Here is a 17,442-nt window from a genome sequence, read left to right on the forward strand (position 1 = left end):
ACCTGAGATCCATTGGCTGCATCCCCTAAGTATGTCCTGATTCCATCTTCTCGTTTTTCCCAGCCGTTGTCACATCTTTCCCCACTCGAATCTAAGCTTCGTGAGGACGGAAGCCTCATCGTCTTGTTCATTGCTCCATCCACAGGCCTTGACAGTGCCCGAAGCACAGATAGTCCTAACTGGATGGATGGCAGGACGAAGGCGCGATCGCCACGGCTTCAAGCCAAGCTGCTGTCACCCTTGCTTGGGTCCCTGCCGCAGCCTCTTGACTGGCCCCTACACCCACTCTGGACCTTCCAATTAGTTCTGTCTCTGTAGCCAGCTTGATTCCTCACAAACGTTCACGACTCACTCCCCCACCCAGCGGCCTCCCAGGGCTCATGTTATCGACCATATTCCTCACCGGCCGCAAAGTCAGGTATGCACAGCCCCACCCCCGTCTCAGAGCCTGTGCTCGGGACGTTCTCCTCCCCAACTCACCCTCCGTCCCTTCTCCTGAAATGACCTCCCCATCTCCTTCCAACCTCGTCCTGAGAGTGGCGTCTGGACGCATCTTCTCCTGATTCCCTCCGTCTGGGGCTACTATGGGACTCTCTTTGTTGCTTAGACTTTTTCTTCACATGACCTCTTATCGTTTGCAATTATGTGATGATTTCCACTTTTTTGAACAACTAACTGGCTCCCCAACCAGGCCACGACCACGGTGCCTGTGAGCCCTCACGTCTGCAGCTTCGGGCGTGGCACAGAGTGTGGGACACTCCGTGAGTTACAGTTCAAAGTCCTGCTTCGTCTGCGCTGGACCCGAGGCTCCGTCCTCCCCGCTTCCCTCCCCCCTCCCCCATGTCCTGGGGGCTGCTCCCAACGGGCTGCCCCACTCAGGCCCCTCGTGCTCTGGCTCTGACCGGGTTTGGCCCCTGGGAGGTACAGATAGGAGCCGGCAGGGCAGGAAGAGGGACCAGGGCGTCTGCTCCCCTCCCCGCAGGCTGGGTGGATGGGGGCGTGTTCACCGAGTTCCAACACAGCTGACCTTGGCCTCCCTCGCTTGCCAGGCCCAGAGCTGGGTGCTCCAGCACCCTCCCCCATCCCACTCGCGGAGTGCCATCTGGTTCCCGCCAAGACCCTGATGAAAACGTCCACTGCCCCCCCCCGCACAAGCCCCCTTCCCGTGACCCTCAGCGTGGAAGGAACTGGGAGACGGTTCCAAACATGCGGTGAAGCCCATCGTGGGTCCCACACCTCTCGGGCTCCTGTGAGCTTGCACTGGGCTCCCGGTGCTGAGAAACCCCCGCGGGAGCTCGGCGGCTGACTCTGGCGCTCTGTCCGCCCCCCCCACCCCGGCCCCTTCCCATCCCCCCTGGTGTAAAATCTGTGCGCAGTCACTCTGCCTGAAAACAGGCAAAGCTGAGTCCTGCGGGTAGGATGAAACCATCGCGTTTCTCCTGCTCTGGGTCCTGCCATCTCCAACCTGATTGCTTTGGTCCTGAACCGAAGTGGCCAGGCCCTATGGGGACGTTCTCCCATGTGACCCTGGGGCTGTCCCCAGCAGCCTGTCATGTTCTCCCAGGTTCACAGGGTCTACGGCCGTGTCCACTTTCCCATCTTTAAACCTCCTCTTGGCCACACCTGGGGTTAGAAGTCTCTGTTTATGATCAAAGTCTATTTTTACCAAACGCTTGTCCGTAGATACTCCCCACTCCACGTCCTGCTATAAGTTACAGTGTCAGCAAGCAACACGCTGAACCCAAGTATCTTCTCACCCCTGAGACTCGCTGGGCTTGAAGCCAGGTGCCTTCGGAAAACCCTGGGCTGTTTAGAGCATTGGCGCCTGCAGGAGAGGGAAGGACAGAAGATGCCGGGTCCTGAAAGCATATTGGCTCAGGACGCAGTGGGATGTCACAGCCATTGGAGTCAGATGGTCCTGGTTCTAATCCCCACTGGGATTAGCAGCTGAAGCTGCTGTCCCACCCACGGGGCTGTCCCGGGCCACAGAGCTGTGAAGTGCACAGCCGGTGCTCAAGCCCTTGGGCCCGTGGCTGGATTCTCCCTAAGCCTTGGGTTCCTCATCTGTGAGATGGGCTAAACTTATCCACCATGCAGGGCTGTTGGGAGGACGAAATGATGACACGGAGGACGCACATAAGGCCTGAACTTGGCCCTTAGCCGGTTCCCTTCCTTCCTTCATCATGACAAATGCTCTCCGGGCATCTATTCCGGGTTCTTTCTCTATAATGTAGGTCAAGATCTCACGTAGAGGTTCAGGTCCACTGGCAGAAGAGATCTAGCAGAGATTCCACGAGAGGCTGTACCACCCCCCGCCCCAGCCCGGCCACCCCTGCCCCAGGTGCGATAAGCCCACATCCACAGGATTCAGACTCACTCTGTTTACCACACAGCGCGTTCTAATGCAGCTGTGTTGCCATGGACAACGGTGACTGTCCCACTATTATTCAGAACACTGCTATAGTCTCTCTCTCCCAATAGAAAGAACATCTTCGAGTGAGGAGAGGGTACGAAAAGGTTCAACGGTATCAGGACACCCCAAAGACCAAATCTGAATGCTGACGCTGCAAGAGGAAGCACATTTGGAGAAGCTTGGCCAGCGGTCCGCGCTGACCTGGTGCCCACGTCTGCAGCCCCTTGTCAGCGGATCTGGGAACATCCCGGTGCAACACTACTGCAGAAACCGGTGGGGGTGGGGGGAAGGGCTCATCTCCAGGAGATGAGGCAGGAGCCCAATCTCCCAAATGGTCAGATGGCTGGGCCGTTACTGCCCAGTCCCAGGCTGCACGGATGTGTCCTCATGTGTGATGTTCTCCCTGAAGGCCGGGGGTGGCCATGGGTCCAGCCCTGTGACTTCTCACACCACTGGGCAGGCAGGGAGCAAGGAGGCAGCCCACCTGTCGGGCTGAGTCAGGGGAACCCATCCAGCTTCAGAGAAACAGCTGGTACCAGAGACAGAGCTAGCAGGAGACATCACATCCTCTGGGTAGTTCTGACAAATATTTAACCTTGGGAATTCCGGAATGAAGGAGAAGAGTCCCCTCAAAGGGAAGAGCCCAGGGCCAAGGACCCCAAGCCTAATTCAAGACCTGGATGTCAGGCAGGGGCATCCTGGGACAATTTGCAAGGGCGCCCACAGGGAGGCAGTGCTGTGCTCTCAGGAAGGGGATTAGGTTAGCAACAAGGCCGGAGGGCGGAGGGCACGGGCTCGGGGTGGCAGTCAGGCAGAGAGTGTAGCTGCCGGGATCGAGGATCGCGGTGACGATAGGGACAGCCATCCAAACCCCAAAGGCACGGCTTCCCTGGTGGCGCAGTGGTTGAGAGTCCGCCTGCCGATGCAGGGGACATGGGTTCGTGCCCCGGTCCGGGAAGATCCCACATGCCGCGGAGCGGCTGGGCCTGTGAGCCATGGCCGCTGAGCCTGCGCGTCCGGAGCCTGTGCTCCGCAACGGGAGAGGCTACAACAGTGAGAGGCCCGCCTACCGCAAACAAACAAACAAACAAAAAAACACCCAAAGGCAGAGCAAAGGCCTAAAGAGGGAGTGGCAACAGAACACGGCTTGTCTGTAACACCACAGGAAACCGCGCCTTGGCTCTATTTGGTGCAGAAGTGGAAGAAACAGGGAACCCCTTCCGGGTCCCGGACTCAGGCGTGCACGGTGTGTGTACAGGTCCTGGAGAAAGCAAAGGACGCAGGGACTTGGGAAGAGACTGAAGCTGCGAAGGGGAGAGGCTCCCTTCCCTGACTCACTCCTGCTGTCTAATCCTGCAGGAAAGAAAGATGCTCGCGGGGCAGAGGAGAGCAGCTATCACTTGACTGCTGGGGAAGAGGGATGCAGAAGGCCCAGGCGGCTAAAGATGCGGCCCACCAGCCTTCCGCTGCGTCCTCGAGGCCCTCCCAGGGGTCCGCGGGGCCCCGAGTTGGCGTGGAGACCGTTTTAGCTGCGCTGCGGTGACGAAGAGTAATTTCATGTCAGGAGCATTCCTAGTAAGATGTGACAAAGCGAGAGAGAGGCATGGCCATATATACACTACCAAACGTAAGACAGATAGCTAGTGGGAAGCAGCCACATAGCACAGGGAGATCAGCTCGGTGCTTTGTGACCACCTGGAGGGGTGGGAGGGAGGGTGAGAGGGAGGGAGACGCAAGAGGGAGGAGATATGGGAACATATGTATATGTATAGGTGATTCACTTTGTTATAAAGCAGAAACTAACACATCATTGTAAAGCAATTATACTCCACTAAAGATGTTAAAAAAAAAAAAAAAGAGCACTCCTAGGAAAGGAACGGGAGGCCGTGCTGTGGCGACAAGGAGGTTCGGCCGGTGGAGAGATGGGGCGATCGCCCTGCCGCGCCAGGATGCACTCCACCTGCCCGGTCCCCGCTCGCCAGCAAACTGGAAAAAGAGACACTTGTAGAAATCAGAACATGGCTGTGAAACAGTAATTCCCGATCAGAAATCATCACGAAGAAGCTGCCACTTAAAGAGTTAACATCTGGAATAGATTTACAACCGGCAGCCACAGTTAATGAATGTGCTAATGAACCTGAGTTTGACCTCAGGTTGACCTTCTGTCTTCGGCTGTGAACAAATAACAATAAACAAGTCTTCAGATGTACGGGCTCGGGTGTGTTCCTAGGAGACTGCTTTAAATCATGTTATTTTATAGTAATATACCATCTTTCCAGGTGTCTATTATGTGTTTTGGAAAGTTATCTCAACTTAAAAAAAAAAGACCTTATTGCATTTAAAAGAAAAACACTGAAGAGTGGCTTAACCTTTTAAAAAGCAGACCTTTGGGCTTCCCTGGTGGCGCAGTGGTTGAGAGTCCACCTGCCGATGCAGGGGACACGGGTTCGTGCCCCGGTCCGGGAAGATCCCACATGCCGCGGAGCGGTTGGGCCCGTGAGCCATGGCCGCTGAGCCTGCGCGTCCGGAGCCTGTGCTCCACAATGGGGGAGGCCACAACAGTGAGAGGCCCGCGTACAGCAAAAAAAAAAAAAAAAAAAAAAAATCAGACCTTTAAAGAGAGGTGATTTTTCTGGTAAAGCGATTCACAAGGTAAGATTTCAGCTCTAAGAGGCAGAGCATCAGTTCAGAACCAGACACTTGGGGCTGGGGCCTGGAAGGAGCGTTTTCTATCTGGTACTTAATCTTTTAACTTCATTTTCTCTTTCCTAAAGTAAACACCCCCCTTTAAAATACCGGCCTTTTAGCGACTCTTCCCTGAACGGTGTTTATCTTCCGGGCTATCTATTAATTGTCAGTTTATTTAGCAATAGCTTTGCCTGGGGTTGACGGATCTGTTTAATATCCTTCTTTAAGACAGACTGGCTTATCTTTACAAAAAATGTTATCAGGTGCCTGCTCTAAGGATCATTACTTTGATTTATTGTTTCCTCTGCAGCGAATATCCAATAATGGGTGTTCCTTAAGTCACATCTGTACTTTTTTTGGTCATGAATTTTCAGTACCTCTCTTGTTTCTCTGTGCCTTAAGTGCTGTGTGGATTGGGGGCCCAGGAAGTCTCAGGAGCTAAGCCAGGCCCTGTCCACCTGGCCCTCGGCCTCTGATGGGCGAGACCGTTTCCAGAGCGTCAGGGATGATGCCAGGAGGAAAGTGGTAATGAAGAGCATTACCTTCAGCAGGAGAAGACCCCGGGTTCCTGTGACCTTTGGGAGGAACTCCCAGCGCGCCAGGAAGCAGGTACCCAAGGAACACCCACCCCACACAGAGCCAAGATGCCCCATTGGTCGTGTGCAAGGTCCCAGGCAGATACCATCCAAGATCTCCCAGATGAATACGGGCTCCGGGTGGGAGGGCAGCGAGGCTGAGTGGCTCTGGGGGGTGCCCCGTGCAGCTCCCACATGCAGACACCACCAAGTCCTTCACCCAAAGTTCAGAGGCCTGAGAAAAGTCACTCTAGCCTTTGTTTGTTCTTTGCCTCTGGTGTTGGAATGAATCATCTGCTTTCCCTTTGTCTTCCACTTCTAAAACGAGTGTATGAGTAATATTCTTCATATTTTCCACTTTAAGAGAAAGTCAGAAGCTAAGATAGATGGGGGGCTCTTGTGTGGCTTTCACGAGATTTTTTTCTTTAAAAACAATCCTCATATATGTATGTAAACATGTCTCTCCCACACACACACATCAGAGGTGAGTCCTTCACTATCAAACGCTGAGCTAGTCGCACGTGAGAACAAGGAGGAGAACCCCATGTGGAAGTTTCTGAACAAGTTCCCTAAGTGCTAGTTATTTTGAAGTAAAGAAAGACAAGAAAAACAGGGAGTGGAAGTGTCAGCCTTTCCTAAACTAGCAAATGACCCACTAATACTTAATTAGCTGAAATTTTAAGGGACGTATGAAATCTGAAATACGAAAGAGCAGAATATAACTCCTTTGTGGTGGAAAAACCCAGGCTACCAGGCTGTGTGTGTGTGTGTGTGTGTGTGTGTGTGTGTGAGAGAGAGAGAGAGAGAGAGAGAGAGAGAGAGAGAGAGAGAGACCCCCTTCCATTCTTAGAACCATAACACTATTAATGACCAAAACTACTACAGATGATCGCATTAGCTGTGAAGCCCCATCATTCATCTTTTCATACTATTTTTGCTCGTGTATCTCAGGATGGGTGACAGTAGCAAGCCCATGGCGTTCCTTTTGGTTTCATTTCTGTGGGAATGAGGAGGGGGTGGGAAGGCGGGGGTACAAGCTCCCTCCATATGCAAATCCCAGCCCTGCCTTTTCTCAGGGCTGCCAGTTTGAGGAGCATGTGGGCTGTGATCCTTTTGTTCCTTTGGAAGAAAAAAAAGTGCTCTGGGTAAAAATAGTATTTTAAAGTCTTTAAAAAAATACTAATACACATCAGAGCTGATGACAAGGGAGCTGTTTCCCCTGGGTGGTACCCGGAGAGTGAGTGATGTGGGAAAGGCCGACGCCCCCTCTGAAGACCCTGTTCTAGACATCTCCCCCTGCCCTGGATTCCCTCCGCAGCGGTCCCTGGGGAGTGAGCACAAGATTCCCACCTCCTTCTCCTGTCACCTGCTTTTCCGATTTCAAGACAGTCCGCTGGCTCAGGGCCTTTCCCTGGAGGCAGGCGGAGGACGCTGGGCTGACTGTTCGAGGCTCAGCCTGCCTCCAGCTGCTTCCGATTCTCAGAAGCTCCCTCCCCGCCGCCTCCTGTCGCTTTCTGGATTCTCTGCTCCCTTGCTTCTTCCCTCTTTCTGGTCCTGTTTATCCTCCTCTACATTTTACTTAAGAATTCCAAAACTTTTCGTTCAATTCCCTTCTTGCTAGTTTGCACACTTCTGTATGTTTTATGCTCAGTGGCACCATCTTCCTCATTGGAGTAGGGCATTTTAAAAAGAATTTCAGCTCCATCCAAGAAAGCAGACTCTCCGGGGCTTGTCCTGGGAACAACCTCCAGGACACTGGGCGGGAGGCACTGGGAGCCGCAAGGGATGCTGGGCTTCTCCCGTCTTTCACCCCATCTAGCACTGTTTTCTTTTTTGTGTCTTGACTCTGAGGCAGGAATTGGCTCTTACGTGAGCTAAATAAAATACAATTAATAAAATCAAAAGAAATGCTCCTAGAGGTGGGTAGGGACCTCCAATTCTGCACCACCCTTAGGTCCTGGTTTGTCCCCGCCTGCAACCCTTGGCACCTGCATGGCTCAGGTGCTCAACCGGTGGGTCACCCCTCACTCATCTTGGAGAAAGGGCTACGGAGAAGGTTGTAGCAGATCCTACGTGTGGATAAAACCACTAGTGACTAACCTCAGAGCTCTCGTAATCCAGCTTTTAAAAAGTTTGGAGATGAGGAATATGAGACTCAGCGACGTTAGGTCACATGTCCAATCACTCAGAACTGCTTGGTCTAAGAGATAGTGCTCGAATCCAGCTCTCTGGGTTCTTACTTACAGCTCTTTCCACCAGGCCACAGGGCCTCCCCACAATGTGCTAACACAAAAGCCCTTTGGTCACTTAAAACATTTTTTTTTTTGTACTTTCTCTAAGAGTTTGAAAAGTACTAATTAGCCTACTTTACGAAGAAAAAAAATATGTACGTACTTAGGTACATAGGTGTGCACGTGTTTCCTAAACGACTTTAGAATCAGTGTCACAGCGCGGCAGGGCTGGGTTCGCTTAGGGACTGTGGGCTCCAGTTCCTCTGAGTTACAAAGGAGACGAGTGACTGGTCGGACCCAGAGTGAAGCCATGGCTGCACACCCCTGAAGTTCTCCACTTCGCTGGCTCCTGAAAATAGCCCTTAAAAGTCAAAATAGGTCCCCTTTTTTGTTGTATGAGCAGGACATCTTAGATGAGGTAGATTTGCTTCGACAATAGCCCGCTTTTCACGCATCTGGAGCCTTCAAGTCCACAGCTGCTCGCCACGCGCCCACGGTGTGCGGGGCCCGGCCGCTGCTGGAAGTTCACGGCTCAGAGGCTGGTCAGCGGCTTTGTCCGCTCACGGCCAGGTGCAGGGCCCCCTCTCAAATGGTGGGCGATGCTCAGGCCCGCCCTCAGCCCTGCCCCTTGCTCTGCTCTACACTTCCGAGCCATGGTCAGCCGGATTCTGTCGACCAGAACCAGGGGAGGGACAATCATTTTAGTTTCTAGGCTTAGATGTCATATCTCTGGCATTCAGGAGTGGGGCTTGGGGGAACTCGCCTTGGGCTAGTACAGAAAACAGGTAAAGCCACGCCCGGCCTTCAATCCGGGCAGCTGACGCATACTTGGGGGAGGGGCTTTGGCAGCCGCCTGCAGGACGGTGGCAGCTCCAGGAATCGTAACTTGGAGGGCGTAGGGCAGCAAAGCGCCTACAGAGGCAGCAAGGAAGGGGTTCTGGGTGTGCACAGCAAGCGCCTGGTTTCTGCTCAGATCTTATATTTCTGGGGCTAGTTCTGGGGCGCACCGGATGGAACTTTCTAGGGGAGGGAGGCCTTACACCATCTAAACCCCCTTTGGGCCGCCCAGTGCAGCCACGTGGTGGAAGCTGGCATCTTCCTCCACGCTGTCTCTGAGTCACTTGGGGGTAACGTAAGTGAATATTGCTTACATTCTTGAACTCCTCGCACATAAAAGAAATGCCAAAGGCCCGTGGAGCTTCTGAGCTTCATCTGAAAGGCCAGAATCATATAGGGGACAGGCTGGGGGGCCCCTGTGGCAGACAGAGCACATCCGTGGTAGGAGCGCAAGGGGGTGGGCGGCCAGGACAGAGGAGTGAGAACAAGAGCAGCCACGGAGGAGAGGCCACGAAGGACAGGCCACGAGGAACAGGCCACGAAGCACAGGCCACGAGGAAGAGGCCACGAGGAACAGGGCAAGCAAAACTGAGCATGGGGCTGGGCGCTGAAAGCCAATGTAACTTTCACCTAAGCCCTTTGTTGTCCGCAAAGAGGGGAGCGTGTGCACGAGAGGTGCCTGTGCACACGATGGTGGGAGATATGGTACCCGCACCCACTGTGAGCCATGGCCATTACTGCTCTCTCCCGTCAGCATCGTCTGATTCAGATGCGGCTCCAGTCTCTGGGCGCTCCTGTCCCGGTAGAATGTGGGATGCTCTTCAAAGGCCACATAGCACGATGGCTTGTCCCCCGCCAGGAAAAGCCCAGCGGTAACATGAACCGTCCTGCTCAAAGGCGAATCTGAACAGTGATTCCTTGTGTTTTATGGTGCTCTGGGGGGCACGCCCCTTTTTAACACTCACCATCTCATTCCTGCCCTACCACCCCTCTGAGAGGCAGTGCTGGTGTAGCAGAAACAGCACAGTGCTTTGGAGTCAGACACTCTGGCTTTAAATCCCAGCTCCGTCAGTTACTGTATATATCTCTTTTTTTTTGTATATATCTTTTTAAAATATTTATTTATTTATTTTTGGCTGCATCGGGTCTTAGTTGCAGCACGTGGGATCTTTCGTTGGGACGCATGGGCTTCTCTCTAGTTGTGGCACGAGGGCTCCAGAGCGTGCGGGCTCTGTAGTTGCAGCATGCGGGCTCTCTAGTTGTGGTACAGGGACTTAGTTGCCCCACAGTATGTAGGATCTTAGTTCCCTGACCAGGGATCAAACCTGCGTCCCCTGCATTGGAAGGCGGATTCTTAACCACTGGACCACCAGGGAAGTCCCTGTCAGCTACTGTATTTTACTTTGGGTAAAAACTGAGCCAAAGCTTCTTCCTCTGGAAGACGGGGATTATAACAGGACGAGGAAGGCTTTGGGGGCACATGTGAAACTTTTGGGCAAATTAGAACAAGAAGCCTTTTCCTCAAGACATTTTATTTCCATTTGTCAGAAAATTATTGGAAACTGTGATGACTGTGGTATGTAAACTGTCCCTGAGATGGGCCCCCCCCTTGCTCCAGGGAGGGACTCTGCAAAGCATCTGGTACATGAAAGCTCTCAGTGGTCACCAGGCAGAGCAGCCTTAGTCCCCAGTCTTTCTCAGGAGGGGACCTGGGCTGATTGGTAGGGCCAGGACTGAACCCCAGGTCTGCCGACTTCTCCTCCAGCTCCCCCTGCTTCACGTTCTAAGTCCACCTGTGAAAGAACACCCACTGTGCATTTTGCCAGAAACAAACTTGTAGAGACACTTTAACTTTCCACAGGAATTGGCCTGCTTTCTCCAAGCTGAAATGCTACAGTATGGAGAGAAAATATTATGGTTCCGAAAACACAGTTCTCAGGAAGATGGAGAAACAGCCCAAAATGGGGATCCCAAACTCTGTCAGATTCTATCCACCCTATCTGTGGTCTTGATGGAATGACCCAGCCTCTGGTGATTCAGCTCCCTTATATGGAAAATGGAAAAATACTCATCTATCTTGCAGAGATACTATCTCGTGAAATTTATGAGCTTTTCAGAGAACATCGAGAGAGAGCCAGAGGTATACGGTCCCATGGAAGGACAGCATGTTAGCATTGCTATTGTTATCAAAGCATTCGTCCTTGCTCACGTGAAAACATTTTGAAGGTCTCTTTTGAAGAACTGCATCTAGTGTGAATAATTAAATTTGCCCAAGGATGTATAAAGGACTCGTAATGCTTCATTCATCTGGCATTCAATAACCTTTAATTGAGAGTCTACTATGTGCCTAGCAACAGGACTGCAGTGATGCACAACAAACGCACAGGCCTTTTCTCTAGGAGCTTACAGACTAGTGGGCATGAGTCATGGGACCCAGAAAAACCAGGTGGTGAAGTCCCAGCATTATTGTGGGGTGACAGAGAAGCAAGACTCTTTTGCTTGAGTCCCATTTGCCCTTTTATCTTGCTCTTGTTACTGTCCATGGAGTTGAGTACAGTGAGCATCTGCTGTTTTGTCTGCCCCACAAGCAGGGCCTCTGTGGGAAAGCATCTGATTGCTGACCACTCCCCACTCCCGGTCCATGGAGTGAGGATGGTGTTCATCTCCGATGGCCTCGGCCTACAGCGGCTTGAAGCAGGATTTCGGTTCCCGGCCAGAAACTGAGGTCGGGCAGCGGCCGTGAGAGTGCTGAAACCTCGCCACTAGACCACCAGGGACCAGCGGCCAGTGACAAGGCCCTGGCCCGTCAGCTGCGTAGAAATGAGTTTCCACGCAGAGGTGGAAAGTAGTGAAACAAAGTGTTTATTAGGAGGAAAAAGAGTATGTGTGGATAGACATACGGGTGGACTCAGAGAGAGTTGCACCCTCGTGGTAGTTTGAATCACTTTTATGGGGCATTTCTTCTGGGTTTCCTTTGGCCAATCATCTTGCTTTGCCTGGTTCTGAGCCTGTATTTGGTATACCTCAGGGTCCTCCCATGTGTACGTCCATGTCAGGTCCTCCCATGTCTCTTATCCAAGATGGATTCTAGCGAAGAGGCCTATGGAGAGTTGACATCACTTACTATGGGGTGGCGCCCCCTCCCTTTTTGACCTCCAAGGACCCTTTCTGTGCATGTGTAGTCAGGGAGGTCTCCTTGATTTCGAGAATGAGGAATTTGTCGTCTTTTATCTCTTATCTGGGCAGGGCCCAGCCTCCTCTCTCGATTGTCCTACTATTGATATGTTGGAGTTTCTGTCCACAGGGAACGAACTAAGCTGCTTACCCTGGGGCCCATCTGTCTCCTGCCCCAGGGTGACCTCACGCCTGCGATCCCTGGTACAGGCACACGACCCAGGGTGGACCAGCTAAGCTCCTCACCTTCCTGGCCATGTGGATTGGTGCCAGATAAAATAGAGGATGTTATTAAATTTGATTCAAATTTAAATTTCGGTATTTGGAAAATAAATAATTTCTTGTATGTATCCCAAATATTACATGGAATATACTTACACTAAGAAGTTATTCATTATTTACCTGAAATTCAAAGGTAATGGGGCATCTGTAGTTTTACTGGCTAAATCTGGCAACCCTGTTCAGAGGAGCCAATGAGAGCCCTCCCTGGGACATTTCTGGGATTCTTGGCAAAAGGACGCCCTTTCCCCACTAGGATTGTGATAGCCGCTGTCACCAGCCGCTGGGGCAGCCTCCCTGAGAAAGGAGCTAGCGCACGAAGCAGAGCTGAGAGATGGAAAGAAACACCCACATCATGTCTTTAGAGCCCGTGGATCTGGCGGTCCTGGTGGACCCCTGTCCTCTCCAGTTAGGTGAGCTGATACCATCCCTTTGTTTCTTGTAATTGTCCGGAACGTGCATTCCAGCTGCTGTGGCTCCAGTTTCCCCAATGTTAAGGCACTTTGTTTCTATCAAAATCTTTCCTATTCTTCAAAGTCCACTCAATTCCAATCCTCTCCAGAAACTGTTCTCAGACTTTCCCAAACACTGCCTGCCACGTTTTCAGGATCACATAGGTTGGTTTTGTATTCTGGAATGCAACATGTCTGATCCAGAGACTTAGTTTATTAAAGCCCTGGATGTTCCCTTGGCTTCAATTCTCTTGGTATCAACACAAAGCCTCCTAACATTATGGAGGAGTTTTATTTCACAGATTGTGAGCAAGAGCAAGGGGCAGTCACTAGGAGTCTGCATGGTCTCTCCTGAAGTGGCAGGACATTTTGTAAAGTCACTTGTATGTGGGGTCAGGAGCCCAGGCTTCAAGTCAAGACATTGTCACTGAGCACCTCCCTGACCTGAATGAAGGAGTACTCATGTGAGTACTGAGTACTCATTATGAGTACTAGTGCAGGTACTTGTGTGAGTGCTCAGCGTGAGTACTTATGCAGGTACTCTCGCCTTCTGTTTCCCCATCAGTGAAGTACTGAGTTGTACGACCTCTAACATATGTTTCCAACCCCATGGTTCAATGATCCAAAATCATTTTGATAGATCCAGGGTTGGCATAGAGAAAGGATAGCTGGATTTCAGGGGGTATTTTGCAAAGTTCTCATGATATCTTTTAGGAGGGACGTGACAAATGGAGAAAGAGAAATTCCATGTAAGTGACAGATTAGTGCAACATGTCTGTAAGAATTCAGAGGCCGGAAATCCTAAAGGTGAGATGTGGCTGGTCATAAGGCTTTACCAACAACTCAGAGTAAGTGAAGATGTTCTTACCAACTTTCAGATGACACAGAACTAGGAGGAATGGCCAACACATTGGAAGACCCAAACTAGATTCAAACCAACTTAATATTCTGAATTGACAGTTTATCGCTAAATCTATCTATCTATCTATCATCTATCTATCTATTTTCTATCTAAAAGAATAATATTCAGCAGGTTAAGAAAAAAGTTGACCGCACAAATGCAAGGCAGAGATGTGGTTCATATGAAAAAGCCACAGGAGGTTTGGTTTACGGCAGGCCATGAGTCATCAGTAGAGGTCCAAAGAGCTGGTTCGTATTATAAGCTGGGGAATGCCTCGTTCCGGGGACAGAAGAGCTCCCTGTGCTCTGCACTGGTCACCCCCTTTTGTAATACTGGAGTTTATCCTGAGGAGGAGTTCAGAGTGTGATGGAAATGTCTAGGAATCACCCATTCATTTGTTCTTTCCGATGTACCTGCATTTATTCATTTAGCACACACCTTCAGCAGTAGCTGACAGTGCCTTGAATCCTTTTTGAAATGAGGTAGCAGAATAAATGAATGAATGAACGCAAATAAATAAAATATGCCAGACACGGTGCTAGGAGCCTAGTATCCAGAAAGGAAAGACAGAGTTCCTTCCCTCAGGGGTCCCTCCTGGAGAAGTGAGAGTCCAACAATGCCGGGAGGGTTGTAGGTCAAAAAGCCTCTCCGCTGAGTCCATGCCCAAGTACGGAGATGGTCCTGCGCAGTGGGGCGGGACTGTTTCTCTGAGCCAGGTGAGCACGGGCTGGCTGGAGCCAGGAATGCTCTAGGGAACTGTGGCCTTGACCGGGGGACTCTAGTCAATGAGCATGAAGTTGCCGTCAGCTGAGTCTGTGAATGGGGCGGAATGGAGAGGGAGGGACTTAACGTGGAGGCTGTTCTCTCCCTTAAACTAGCAAATCATCATTCCTGCGCTAATGCCCACCAGCGAAGCCAGTCTTCCCAGCAGCTGTCAACAAGTGCTAACGTTTTCTTGCTGTGCCCTACCCCTACCCCTTACCGACAAGCACAGCTCATTAACCTTCCGGATGTGGCAGTAGACAAGCCCTTTCTGTGACTTCTTTTTCTTTTTTTTTCAACTCACAGTTTAATTTCGACTTCCAAATGGCTCCCCTAAGTATAGGTCTGAGCCTGGAGAGAGGTGAAGGACGGAATGAAGGTAAGACGTTGAATATACCCCAGTGCAGTCATAAGATGGGCAAAAGGGGCAGTTTTTGTATTTTATTCACCCTTTCATTCATTCATTCATTCATCCTTTCCGTTGTACACTGGCGAGTGCCTTCTCAGTGTCAAGCCCAGCTCAGCGTTGGAAATACAAGTGGGAAACAAAGCGCCGTCATCCTGCCCTCATGGCGGTAGAGTCTGGAGGGGCAAACATCTAGTTAATCTCAAATCTACAAACATACTCACACTTTTACCTGCCCTCTTCCTCTTGTCTCCCTTTAAAACTAGTAAAATGGGCTTCCCTGGTGGTGCAGTGGTTGAGAGTCCGCCTGCCGATGCGGGGGACACGGGTTTGTGCCCCTGTCCGGGAAGATCCCACATGCCGCGGAGCGGCTGGGCCCGTGAGCCATGGCCACTGAGCCTGCGCGTCCGGAGCCACAACAGTGAGAGGCCCGCATACCGCAAAAAAACAAACAAACAAAAATGCATATCAACCGAATTCAGCGTGTGCGCCTTGTTTGGCTTTGATTTGAACAAGTCATGTGTAAAAAATAAAAAACATATAACAGACAGTCAGGGAAATTTGAACCCTGGGTACTTGGTGACATTAAGAAATCACTATTTTTTAAGTGTGATAATAGTTTTGTTGTAATTTTTTTAAGTCCTTATTTTTAGGGATACTACTAAGGTCTCTGTAGATGAAAAGTTAAAGTGTCTTGGATTTGTTTCAAAATAACCTGGGAAAGGGGTGATAAATTGAGTGGGATACAGATGACATGTGATTGGCTATGTGTTGAAGCTGGGGTGATGGGTATATGGGGTTTCATTGTACTGTTCTCTCTACTTTTATATGTTTGAAATTTTCCATAATAAAGTGTTAAAAATTGATGAGGTGACTCTCCTCCTATAAACGCCCTATCTATTTATCTCTGCTCTGGGTTCCATCCCATCTTATCTCCTCAAGGACTTAGCTCTCCATTTATTGCCTCTCTGAGCACCATCTCTCCCTCTCTCCCCCTGAGTCATCCCACAGCTTATCAACACCTTCTACTACCTCCCATTTGAAAAAAGAAAGAAAGAAACTCTGGAAAACCAACTTCAATTCCTCCCTTGGCCCTTCTTATCTCTCTCCATCCACCTGATTTTTCTATCCCCCTGTACAGCCCAAACTGCTCTTCCTATGCACATACTTCCTAATTCCTCACCATCCATTCACTTCTCAACAAACTGCACTCTGGGAAACACTGTCAGGGCCACCACCATCCTACATGTCACCAGCTCCCGGGCACACTTTGCTGCTTCCCTCTTTCCTCCTGACTCTTCCCACTCCTGGTTCCTCCTATCCTTCCGTCTTCCATCTGGGCTTCAGAATCACACCATTGATGGGGTCCGTCCACCAGTCTTTGTCGCTGCACCAACTTCATTCCCTTTATAGCCCTTATTGAAAACTGCACTCAGATTTTTACTTGTGTATTTCCCACTGGACTGTAAGCTCCCCAAGAAAAGGAACCAAATCTATTTTGCTCAGCTCTGTAATCCCAGCAAATAGTACAGTTCCTGGCGCACAGAGGCACTTAAAAAATATTTGTTGAATGAAGACATTAAATGATACATCAACCTAATGATTACCCAAATCAGGATAATTACAAATTGTGAAAAGCTCTATGAAAAAAGTGCGTTAGGGTGTTGATCTAGTTTAAAAGGGTCGGAGAAGCTTCTACGTGAAAATCGCATTTGAGCTGAGCTCTGAAGAATGGAAGGGAATTACAGAGAAGTCGGGAAACAGAAGAGAGTCAGCAGACCCTGATGAAAAGATGCAAGGAGGACTTTTGAAACCAAAAATCGCCTGGGGATCAGAGATTTGCTGTTTCCCCTTCTAGGGTGGGTCTGTGTGTGTCCCTTGGGAGTAAGTGACAGAATGCAGGGAAGCCCAGAGGTCGATGTGGTCCAGGCTACCTTTAACCCCTTGTGGACCAGCAGCCAAGGAGCTCCAGCAAGTTTTCACTTTCCTTCTCCTTCAGAGCAGGAAGTGCACCGAATACGTTAGTGAGTAGCCAGGACAGAGCTGGGGCAGCTGAGCTTTGCCCTAATCTCACACCTTCCTGTGAGAAACGAGCCATGTTTGCGCAAACAAAACCTCAGACCCCGTCTCTTTCAGTTTTTGCCCAACAGGACTCCTTTGCTCAGATCTGTAGGTTTGGTTTAAAGTCTGATCAGAATTCAAACACATCTTCCCTAAAGGCGGTTTTCAGGGATCAGGAATGTGAGGACCACTCAGCCAGCATCATCTAAAAGAGGATGAGATTCCAAGGGCTTCAAACAGTCCCCAGACAAACAAAGGGCAGGGAAAGGGCTTCTGAAACTAGTTCACACACATGCGCACACACACACACACACACACACAGAAATAGTGAAACCAATTTTTCAAATATATAACCTGTCCTTTGACCCAGTAACTCTATTTCTAGGAACGTGTCCTAAGGAAATGATCAGAGGCAGGCAAAGATGGGTGTCCTGGGACGATTGCTTTAATGCTATTTACAAAGTAAGAAATCAAAAAAACCTAAAAGTCCAAAAACAGAGGGAGAGCTACATAAATTACAGCATGCCTGAACTAGGATGCAGCCATTATAAAATCATGTTCACAAATAAACGTTAATTGTTTAGAAAATGCTCACAATGTAATGTTAAGTGAAAAGGAATGCATAAATAATGTTTATACAGTATGAACTCAAATATTTGAGTT

General features: G+C 50.3%; 1 long non-coding RNA gene across 1 annotated transcript in view; it reads right to left on the minus strand.

The window, feature by feature from the left end:
• Window positions 1–3,994: 3,994 nt before the first annotated feature.
• The window catches only part of LOC117198646 (uncharacterized), a 263,697-nt gene continuing 250,249 nt past the window's right edge, over window positions 3,995–17,442 (minus strand). Inside the window, exon 5 of the long non-coding RNA XR_007473111.1 lies at window positions 3,995–4,108. This is a non-coding gene — a long non-coding RNA (uncharacterized LOC117198646). The remainder of the gene's footprint in view (window positions 4,109–17,442) is intronic.

The sequence above is a fragment of the Orcinus orca genome, chromosome 18, assembly GCF_937001465.1.
Source record: "Orcinus orca chromosome 18, mOrcOrc1.1, whole genome shotgun sequence".
NCBI classification, from domain to species: domain Eukaryota; kingdom Metazoa; phylum Chordata; class Mammalia; order Artiodactyla; family Delphinidae; genus Orcinus; species Orcinus orca.